The 10000-nt window shown below is 53.5% G+C and overlaps 3 non-coding genes across 3 annotated transcripts in view; all 3 read right to left on the bottom strand.

The window, feature by feature from the left end:
• The window catches only part of LOC126328963 (large subunit ribosomal RNA), a 4222-nt gene extending 3384 nt beyond the window's left edge, over positions 1–838 (bottom strand). The window contains exon 1 of the ribosomal RNA XR_007562067.1: positions 1–838. This exon is cut by the window's left edge and continues 3384 nt beyond it. This is a non-coding gene — a ribosomal RNA (large subunit ribosomal RNA).
• Positions 839–1026: 188 nt separating this feature from the next.
• LOC126328962 (5.8S ribosomal RNA) lies at positions 1027–1181 on the bottom strand. The gene has a single exon (XR_007562066.1). It is a non-coding gene; the product is annotated as a 5.8S ribosomal RNA (ribosomal RNA).
• Positions 1182–1552: 371 nt separating this feature from the next.
• Positions 1553–3445, bottom strand: LOC126328965 (small subunit ribosomal RNA). The gene has a single exon (XR_007562069.1). It is a non-coding gene; the product is annotated as a small subunit ribosomal RNA (ribosomal RNA).
• Positions 3446–10000: the final 6555 nt, after the last annotated feature.

Here is a 10000-nt window from a genome sequence, read left to right as displayed (position 1 = left end):
GTCCGGGGCCGGGCCAGGTAGGTCCGTCATCCGGGAAGAACCGCGCGCGCTTGCCGGGAGCCCGAGCGCCCAAAGGGGCGAATCGACTCCTCCAGATATACCGCCGAGCAGCCAGCCAGGACACCGGGGCTCTGCCCAACAGACGCGAACCGAGGCCCGCGGAAGGACAGGCTGCGCACCCGGGCCGTAGGCCGGCACCCAGCGGGTCGCGACGTCCTACTAGGGGAGAAGTGCGGCCCACCGCACACCGGAACGGCCCCACCCCGCGGCGAGTGGAAAGGCAACCGGACACGACCCCGCCGCGGATTGCTCCGCGCGGGCGGCCGGCCCCATCTGCCGAGGGCGGGGGCCAGTGGCCGGATGGGCGTGAATCTCACCCGTTCGACCTTTCGGACTTCTCACGTTTACCCCAGAACGGTTTCACGTACTTTTGAACTCTCTCTTCAAAGTTCTTTTCAACTTTCCCTCACGGTACTTGTTCGCTATCGGTCTCGTGGTCATATTTAGTCTCAGATGGAGTTTACCACCCACTTGGAGCTGCACTCTCAAGCAACCCGACTCGAAGGAGAGGTCCCGCCGACGCTCGCACCGGCCGCTACGGGCCTGGCACCCTCTACGGGCCGTGGCCTCATTCAAGTTGGACTTGGGCTCGGCGCGAGGCGTCGGGGTAGTGGACCCTCCCAAACACCACATGCCACGACAGGCGGCAGCCTGCGGGGTTCGGTGCTGGACTCTTCCCTGTTCGCTCGCCGCTACTGGGGGAATCCTTGTTAGTTTCTTTTCCTCCGCTTAGTAATATGCTTAAATTCAGCGGGTAGTCTCGCCTGCTCTGAGGTCGTTGTACGAGGTGTCGCACGCCACACCGCCAGCCGGCTGTGCACGCTACCGAGAAAGTACCGGTATGCGAACCGCCAGGCGACGGGCGCGCATCGCACGTTTAAGGAGACGCGGCCGGCCACACAGGCGACCACGACACTCCCACGTCTCCGAAGCGGGACAAACGCCGCGCGCTTCAGTATACGTAGCCGACCCTCAGCCAGACGTGGCCCGGGAACGGAATCCATGGACCGCAATGTGCGTTCGAAACGTCGATGTTCATGTGTCCTGCAGTTCACATGTCGACGCGCAATTTGCTGCGTTCTTCATCGACCCACGAGCCGAGTGATCCACCGTCCTGGGTGATCTTTTCCTTTTCAGTCTCCCACTGTCTCTTTCAAGACAGTAGCATTTGCGGGACTGAGGCGTCTGACGGCCCCTGTTCCACTATTTTTTTTGTGTCCAACGGCCTCACAGCCGATGGGCGTCGTACGGCTCCACACCGGAGCGGACAGGCACTCGGGCGAACGTCATTCAAAACCGGCGCCAGGCGCCAGGTACCGCAGGCCAGCCGCTCCAGAGCTTCAGCGCTCGTACCACACAACAACAACAACAACAACACTTCCGCTAGTTTTGAGAGGCACGCGTGGTTCCGCACGCGGCGCACGGCCACTGCCGTACAGGTAGCGTGTTGCGCGACACGACACGCACATCGAAAGACATGCAGTCTAGTCGGTAATGATCCTTCCGCAGGTTCACCTACGGAAACCTTGTTACGACTTTTACTTCCTCTAAATGATCAAGTTTGGTCATCTTTCCGGTAGCATCGGCAACGACAGAGTCGATGCCGCGTACCAGTCCGAAGACCTCACTAAATCATTCAATCGGTAGTAGCGACGGGCGGTGTGTACAAAGGGCAGGGACGTAATCAACGCGAGCTTATGACTCGCGCTTACTGGGAATTCCTCGTTCATGGGGAACAATTGCAAGCCCCAATCCCTAGCACGAAGGAGGTTCAGCGGGTTACCCCGACCTTTCGGCCTAGGAAGACACGCTGATTCCTTCAGTGTAGCGCGCGTGCGGCCCAGAACATCTAAGGGCATCACAGACCTGTTATTGCTCAATCTCGTGCGGCTAGAAGCCGCCTGTCCCTCTAAGAAGAAAAGTAATCGCTGACAGCACGAAGGATGTCACGCGACTAGTTAGCAGGCTAGAGTCTCGTTCGTTATCGGAATTAACCAGACAAATCGCTCCACCAACTAAGAACGGCCATGCACCACCACCCACCGAATCAAGAAAGAGCTATCAATCTGTCAATCCTTCCGGTGTCCGGGCCTGGTGAGGTTTCCCGTGTTGAGTCAAATTAAGCCGCAGGCTCCACTCCTGGTGGTGCCCTTCCGTCAATTCCTTTAAGTTTCAGCTTTGCAACCATACTTCCCCCGGAACCCAAAAGCTTTGGTTTCCCGGAGGCTGCCCGCCGAGTCATCGGAGGAACTGCGGCGGATCGCTGGCTGGCATCGTTTATGGTTAGAACTAGGGCGGTATCTGATCGCCTTCGAACCTCTAACTTTCGTTCTTGATTAATGAAAACATACTTGGCAAATGCTTTCGCTTCTGTTCGTCTTGCGACGATCCAAGAATTTCACCTCTAACGTCGCAATACGAATGCCCCCGCCTGTCCCTATTAATCATTACCTCGGGTTCCGAAAACCAACAAAATAGAACCGAGGTCCTATTCCATTATTCCATGCACACAGTATTCAGGCGGGCTTGCCTGCTTTAAGCACTCTAATTTGTTCAAAGTAAACGTGCCGGCCCACCGAGACACTCAACAAAGAGCACCCTGGTAGGATTTAAACGGGGTCCGCCTCGGGACGCGAAAGCACCCCTTCGGCTCGCCCCACCGGCAGGACGTCCCACGATACATGCCAGTTAAACACCGACGGGCGGTGAACCAACAGCGTGGGACACAAATCCAACTACGAGCTTTTTAACCGCAACAACTTTAATATACGCTATTGGAGCTGGAATTACCGCGGCTGCTGGCACCAGACTTGCCCTCCAATAGATACTCGTTAAAGGATTTAAAGTGTACTCATTCCGATTACGGGGCCTCGGATGAGTCCCGTATCGTTATTTTTCGTCACTACCTCCCCGTGCCGGGAGTGGGTAATTTGCGCGCCTGCTGCCTTCCTTGGATGTGGTAGCCGTTTCTCAGGCTCCCTCTCCGGAATCGAACCCTGATTCCCCGTTACCCGTTACAACCATGGTAGGCGCAGAACCTACCATCGACAGTTGATAAGGCAGACATTTGAAAGATGCGTCGCCGGTACGAGGACCGTGCGATCAGCCCAAAGTTATTCAGAGTCACCAAGGCAAACGGACCAGACAAGCCAATCCGATTGGTTTTGATCTAATAAAAGCGTCCCTTCCATCTCTGGTCGGGACTCTGTTTGCATGTATTAGCTCTAGAATTACCACAGTTATCCAAGTAACGTGGGTACGATCTAAGGAACCATAACTGATTTAATGAGCCATTCGCGGTTTCACCTTAATGCGGCTTGTACTGAGACATGCATGGCTTAATCTTTGAGACAAGCATATGACTACTGGCAGGATCAACCAGGGAGCTGCGTCAACTAGAGCTGAGCAGCCGGCCGCCCGGGAGTGTGTCCCGGGGGCCCGCGCGAACACGCAAGCGTCCGCTCAATTATTCTGCAAACAGGAGGAGGCCGAGCTCCCCTGCACGATACACCTCGAAACCCTCTCAGGTCCCGGCGGCGCGCAGCGCCGTCCTAGGTACTTGGTCGGTTTCGAGAGAGGCGCAATCGCCCGGAGTTAGGCGAGTAGACGGTTTTAGTGAGAACACCCTTGCTCCCAACTGAGCTTGCCGCTGCCGACAGAGGCCCGGGAGCGTGCTGTCGTGGCATTGCCGGCGGGAGACAACACGCGCCACCTATGGTGACCGGCAGCTCCAACGCCAGCGCCACACAAGGGCAAAGCCCCACTTGGGTGCAGAAGCGAACTCTCCCAGCACAGCGCACGCGCCAACACGTCCGCACAACTGCGATACAAACCACCTGCGAGAACCGCTGGGGCGACCGAGCAGCAGACGGCGTCGCGGCGCCGAGTGCCAGGCGGCGGCGCATCCTCAACGCACACAGTCCTCAATCAGACCAGCACACTGCAGATGTCCACCGCGCTTCGCACCGGGCTCGGCTGAACCAACTTTGGCCGCCAGGCGCCGCGTGCAGGGTGCGCCGCAGCGTAGCTGCGCCGCCTGCCGGGCCCGTCGGCTGGCGCTCCTGCCACTCGGCGCCCCCCACCAGCCGCCTGTTGCGCGTGCGCCCACGCAGCGCGCGGCCAACACGCCGGGCGGCCCCCCTTCACCGGCCGGGAACAGTCCCACCAAGCCACCGCCGCGTATCGCTTCATACCCACATGGGCCTAGTCACGTGTGTGGATGTGGCGGGTACCGCTGAAACAACCGGTTAATAGCTGTACCGATCGTCGCCATCACAGATTCACCTCCAGCGTGAACAACCGCTCAACAACGGATTTCCAGTTCATTTGCGTATCTTGGGCAGTAAACGTAGATGTCCACCTACATTTGCGAATTCAACAATTCTTGCATGCCAGGATGTCATGTGTCACGACACGCTACATCAGACCACATACACACTGCGACATGTGCAGAAGAGAACACGTGGAAGGTGGCCCGCGCACGTATGCGATGTCCCTTCCGCGATCCACTGTCAACCGGCATCTGCGGCATGTCCCAGATATGGAACGCGGTCCACCAGGGTAGCACTTTGTGTGAGGCAATACGACAAAGTCGGAATACACGCGTCACTACATCAGACGGCTCACGCTGACCTGACCTGACCTGACTCACCGCACCACCACCCCCAGCGACCCAGGGTGACATACAATGCGTTCGTACGTTCCTCCCACACGCCTCTACGGCGTACCACAGTGCAACCTAGCTGTTATTGGGAGACGAGACAAGTAGCATCGAGCACATCATATGGAAATTGAGATTCGACACCGTTGGGCACAGCCAGCGTACGGTCACACGTATCACACTACTTCACTCTGTACGTAACGACCGATGATCGGTACAGCGTGTGGGTTACGCGTACGACATCAGCGGACAATGGACACAGACCATACCACGACGTACACTGAGGGCGTCGACATCTGAATGCAACTGAACAGCTGCGAGGCTCATTTAACACTCAAACGCCAGACCGACCAGCTTGAGAGGACAGAGACACAAAGAGGGGGACAGAGGGAGGGGGGGGGGGCGATATAGTCCTATTGCAGTACAATTGACAGTGGATAGCGGGAATATGTGGAAAGTAAGCAACACTCGCAAGACATCTACATGAGGATAACAACGACACCAGAGATTCCGAGCAGTGAACTATGTTAGGCAAAGGGACAACGTGGGTTAGGTTAAGGGACAACGTGGGTTAGGTTAAGGGACAACGTGGGTTAGGTTAAGGGACAACGTGGGTTAGGTTAAGGGACAACGTGGGTTAGGTTAAGGGACAACGTGGGTTAGGTTAAGGGACAACGTGGGTTAGGTTAAGGGACAACGTGGGTTAGGTTAAGGGACAACGTGGGTTAGGTTAAGGGACAACGTGGGTTAGGTTAAGGGACAACGTGGGTTAGGTTAAGGGACAACGTGGGTTAGGTTAAGGGACAACGTGGGTTAGGTTAAGGGACAACGTGGGTTAGGTTAAGGGACAACGTGGGTTAGGTTAAGGGACAACGTGGGTTAGGTTAAGGGACAACGTGGGTTAGGTTAAGGGACAACGTGGGTTAGGTTAAGGGACAACGTGGGTTAGGTTAAGGGACAACGTGGGTTAGGTTAAGGGACAACGTGGGTTAGGTTAAGGGACAACGTGGGTTAGGTTAAGGGACAACGTGGGTTAGGTTAAGGGACAACGTGGGTTAGGTTAAGGGACAACGTGGGTTAGGTTAAGGGACAACGTGGGTTAGGTTAAGGGACAACGTGGGTTAGGTTAAGGGACAACGTGGGTTAGGTTAAGGGACAACGTGGGTTAGGTTAAGGGACAACGTGGGTTAGGTTAAGGGACAACGTGGGTTAGGTTAAGGGACAACGTGGGTTAGGTTAAGGGACAACGTGGGTTAGGTTAAGGGACAACGTGGGTTAGGTTAAGGGACAACGTGGGTTAGGTTAAGGGACAACGTGGGTTAGGTTAAGGGACAACGTGGGTTAGGTTAAGGGACAACGTGGGTTAGGTTAAGGGACAACGTGGGTTAGGTTAAGGGACAACGTGGGTTAGGTTAAGGGACAACGTGGGTTAGGTTAAGGGACAACGTGGGTTAGGTTAAGGGACAACGTGGGTTAGGTTAAGGGACAACGTGGGTTAGGTTAAGGGACAACGTGGGTTAGGTTAAGGGACAACGTGGGTTAGGTTAAGGGACAACGTGGGTTAGGTTAAGGGACAACGTGGGTTAGGTTAAGGGACAACGTGGGTTAGGTTAAGGGACAACGTGGGTTAGGTTAAGGGACAACGTGGGTTAGGTTAAGGGACAACGTGGGTTAGGTTAAGGGACAACGTGGGTTAGGTTAAGGGACAACGTGGGTTAGGTTAAGGGACAACTTGAGTTAGGTTAAGGGACAACTTGAGTTAGGTTAAGGGACAACTTGAGTTAGGTTAAGGGACAACTTGAGTTAGGTTAAGGGACAACTTGAGTTAGGTTAAGGGACAACTTGAGTTAGGTTAAGGGACAACTTGAGTTAGGTTAAGGGACAACTTGAGTTAGGTTAAGGGACAACTTGAGTTAGGTTAAGGGACAACTTGAGTTAGGTTAAGGGACAACTTGAGTTAGGTTAAGGGACAACTTGAGTTAGGTTAAGGGACAACTTGAGTTAGGTTAAGGGACAACTTGAGTTAGGTTAAGGGACAACTTGAGTTAGGTTAAGGGACAACTTGAGTTAGGTTAAGGGACAACTTGAGTTAGGTTAAGGGACAACTTGAGTTAGGTTAAGGGACAACTTGAGTTAGGTTAAGGGACAACTTGAGTTAGGTTAAGGGACAACTTGAGTTAGGTTAAGGGACAACTTGAGTTAGGTTAAGGGACAACTTGAGTTAGGTTAAGGGACAACTTGAGTTAGGTTAAGGGACAACTTGAGTTAGGTTAAGGGACAACTTGAGTTAGGTTAAGGGACAACTTGAGTTAGGTTAAGGGATAATGTGGTACAACCACAGTTAGGTTAAGGGATAATGTGGTACAACCACAGTTAGGTTAAGGGATAATGTGGTACAACCACAGTTAGGTTAAGGGATAATGTGGTACAACCACAGTTAGGTTAAGGGATAATGTGGTACAACCACAGTTAGGTTAAGGGATAATGTGGTACAACCACAGTTAGGTTAAGGGATAATGTGGTACAACCACAGTTAGGTTAAGGGATAATGTGGTACAACCACAGTTAGGTTAAGGGATAATGTGGTACAACCACAGTTAGGTTAAGGGATAATGTGGTACAACCACAGTTAGGTTAAGGGATAATGTGGTACAACCACAGTTAGGTTAAGGGATAATGTGGTACAACCACAGTTAGGTTAAGGGATAATGTGGTACAACCACAGTTAGGTTAAGGGATAATGTGGTACAACCACAGTTAGGTTAAGGGATAATGTGGTACAACCACAGTTAGGTTAAGGGATAATGTGGTACAACCACAGTTAGGTTAAGGGATAATGTGGTACAACCACAGTTAGGTTAAGGGATAATGTGGTACAACCACAGTTAGGTTAAGGGATAATGTGGTACAACCACAGTTAGGTTAAGGGATAATGTGGTACAACCACAGTTAGGTTAAGCGATAATGTGGTACAACCACAGTTAGGTTAAGCGATAATGTGGTACAACCACAGTTAGGTTAAGCGATAATGTGGTACAACCACAGTTAGGTTAAGCGATAATGTGGTACAACCACAGTTAGGTTAAGCGATAATGTGGTACAACCACAGTTAGGTTAAGCGATAATGTGGTACAACCACAGTTAGGTTAAGCGATAATGTGGTACAACCACAGTTAGGTTAAGCGATAATGTGGTACAACCACAGTTAGGTTAAGCGATAATGTGGTACAACCACAGTTAGGTTAAGCGATAATGTGGTACAGCCACAGTTAGGTTAAGCGATAATGTGGTACAGCCACAGTTAGGTTAAGCGATAAAGTTGGTTAAATTTGGTATTGTGTGGGAAGGGTGCAGAGAGAGAGGGGGGGGGGTGGATAGTGGTGGCAGTACGCGGATGCCTGAGTCACCGTCAGATACGTCACGTCGGTTCGATGCTTGTAGCAAGAGGCTGGCGGATGTGTGTCTCTCACTTCTGCAATTTTTCATGTGGTATAACACGAGGGCGGGGGATGATATTTGGTGCCCCTCTGTGTAGGATGTGTGTTGGTGGTGTTGATTTATCTGAGCAATGGTAGTTGTCGGAGGAGTGGGGTATTGTGCTTTTATAGGTGGACCTACTGCTCTGGTTATCATAGTGTCGACGGTGCAATGTGGCAGAGAGGATGCACTCGACATTGTCGCATTCCAGATGTTTACGTATTGTGTGTCTCCGTTGCAGGCCGAGAGTGGTGCATGTTCGAGTGTCTGGCTGACGTGCGATTCACGTTGTGTGCCCAGTCTTACAGCACGTATAGGGACATTCGCATAAATCATCTATATGTGGCCTTGCATCATTTACTAAGCAGTGCCGTGAGACGACCGAACTATTAGGAAAGTACTGATGTACCGCATAATGTTTACCTTCCACCACACGGCGAGTATCGACTCTGCCCAGCGTTGCCACCGCAGGCAGCGGTCACCGTCACCATTGTGCGGCGGAACGGAACATCTATATCCTCAGAGGGGCACTCTTTGCCGCCGGGCGTCAGGTCTCGCGGCCTGCCGGCCAGCGGCCACGACGAACTTACCGCATGTATAGGGACATTCGCATGTATCATCTATCTATGTGGCCCTGCATCAATTACTAAGCAGTGCCGTGAGACGACTGAACTATTAGTAAAGTACTGATGAACAGCAGAATGTTTACCTTCCACAATGGGCGAGTGGTCGACTCTACCCCAGCGTCGCCACCGCAGGAAGCGGTCTTGGAAAAACTACCCCCACACCGTCACCATTGTGCGGGGGAACGGACCCTCTATATCCACAGAGGAGCACTCTTTGCCACCGGGCTTTAGGTCTCGCGACCTGCCGTCCAGTGCCCACGGGGAACCGCGTGGAGGTGGTGCCGCCGTAGCATCCGCTTACAATGGGCAATCAGCCGGCGCACGTTTCTCCTGCGGGTAGCAGGGTCCACAGCACTCGGCTCGGGCTAGCCAGGCCTTGCCCATCGTCGAGCCCGGAATTTCCGGGTTCTTGGCCTAGAGTCTGTCGCTACTTAGTCATCGTCAGCCCATGAGTCGTCGTCTGAATCATTGCTGCTGGTCTCCGGAGTCGTGTCGGGGTCATGGAGCATTCCTGCTCTTTCCCTCACGAGTTCCAAAGCCCTCCGCTGCAAATATTGATCCAGAGCCTGTGCGGATATTGCAGACGCAAGAGTGTTGAGCGCTCTCCAGTGCTCTCTGCTCCGGAGTAGCGCTCTAACATCTCTGTTAGGGGGCAGTTGTTCCCGTACTTCAGCAAATTGTGGACAGTCCCACAGAGTGTGCTCCGGGGTTCCTTCCTCGCCACAGTCACAGTCTGTGGTTTCTCTTTTGCCAGTCCTACACAAGTAGGTGGAAAAGGGCCCATGTCCTGTCAAGAAATGCACCAATCCCCGTGAGGGTTTCAGAAACCGAAGTCTCATCCGCTCTCTCACGTTGGGGAAAAAATGGTGCACGCGCCTGCTTGTGCGGAGCGCGTCCCACCTCTGCTGCCACTCGTCAAAGAGCCAGTTCCGGACTTCAGCAGCGCTGTCTGCCGGTCGGCCTAAGATGTTATTGACCCCATCCGGATTTCCCTTCCGGAGCCAATACAGCGCACCCCTTTCCCTGACCAGCAGGTCAAGTGGGGGGATTGCTGTGATGACTAGTAGCGCATCGGCGGAAGTCGTGCTGTATGCTCCAGTGAGGCGCAACAGCGCTTGGCGCTGCAGCCTCCTCATCGCCGCCGCAGGTTTTCTCTGTCTCAGCCTATGAGCCCATA

This window comes from Schistocerca gregaria, unplaced genomic scaffold (genome assembly GCF_023897955.1).
Source record: "Schistocerca gregaria isolate iqSchGreg1 unplaced genomic scaffold, iqSchGreg1.2 ptg001152l, whole genome shotgun sequence".
NCBI lineage: Eukaryota > Metazoa > Arthropoda > Insecta > Orthoptera > Acrididae > Schistocerca > Schistocerca gregaria.
Note: the sequence above shows the minus strand (reverse complement) of the source record. Positions and strands in the feature narration are given on the sequence as shown.